We start from the raw sequence: 1,322 nt of genomic DNA on the forward strand, positions 1-1,322 counted from the left end.
TTGTGTTATTGCTTATTTGATTTTTCATATCTATTAGTAAGTGTCTTATATACTTGGGTGCTCCTGTATTTGGTGCATATATATTTATAATTGTTATCTCTTCCTCTTGAAACTTTCCCCTAACAAGTATGTAGTGACCTTCTTTATCTCTCTTGATCATTCTTGGATTGAAGTTCACATTGTCTGCAAACAGAATAGCTACCTGGTTTTTTTCTGGGTTCCTGTTGCATGGAAGATTATTTTCCATCTTTTATTTTCAGTCTATGTATTTCTTTTTGTGGTAAATGTTTTCCTTGTATACAGCATATTGTTGAATCTTGTTTCTTGATCGACTCAGCCAGTGTGTTTCTTTTGATTGGTGAATTGAGGCCATTTACATTGGTGGTTATAACTGATAGATATTGGCTTATCTTCATCATGGTAGTTTCCTGCTGTTGATTCCCTACTTTTCCCTGTGTTTAATTGCTTGCCCTGCCTGGTGATTTCCTTCTGTTGTTGTTCTTCTTGAAATTGTGGTCATTTTTATCTCTTTCAGGAATATCTTTCAGTACTCTTTGTAGGACTGGTTTGATGTTCATAAATCTCTTCAGTTGTTCTTTGTCATGAAAGTATCTTATTTTTCCATTAATTTTGAAAGATAGTTTTGTAGAGTATGTCAGTCTGGGCACAAAGTTGTTTTCTTTCAGGACTTGAAATACTTCACTCCAAGCTCTCCTTGACTTGAGTGTCTGTGCTGTGAAGTCTGCCATGATTTGGATGGGCTTTCCTTTATAGGTGATTTGTTTCTTTCCTTAACAGCTTTTAATATTCTGTTCCTGTGCTGAATTTCTAGAATCTTGACTTGTATATGTCTTGGTGTGGTTTTATTTTGGTCATGACTGTTTGGAGTTCTACATGCTTTATTTATTTATATCTCAAATTCTTTATTCACACTTCAGAAGTTTTCTACCAGTACTTCTGTGAAGAGCTTTTTATGTCATTTGTGCTGTCTCCAGTCTTCTCTTTGACCACAATCATTCTTATGTTATCGTATTTTGCTTCATCTCATTGCTGTTGGATTGATTTTTCATGGTCTCTTGATATTTTTATGATATCTTTCTTTTCATGATCAGTAGGTGCAATTCTATCTTCAAAATCTGAAATTCTTTTGTCTCCTTCATTCAATATGTTGCATATACTTTAAAAGAGGTTTGAATCTCTTGAATTTCTTTTTTTATTTTAAAAATAAAAGGAGGAAAACATTAACAGACAGACAGCCTTTTACAAAATAGCAAGAGAACAGTACAGACAATACAGAGTTAGAAACAAAGTGGTAGGAAATT

Source organism: Chinchilla lanigera, unplaced genomic scaffold, assembly GCF_000276665.1.
Source record: "Chinchilla lanigera isolate Chin_1 unplaced genomic scaffold, ChiLan1.0 scaffold00018, whole genome shotgun sequence".
NCBI lineage: Eukaryota > Metazoa > Chordata > Mammalia > Rodentia > Chinchillidae > Chinchilla > Chinchilla lanigera.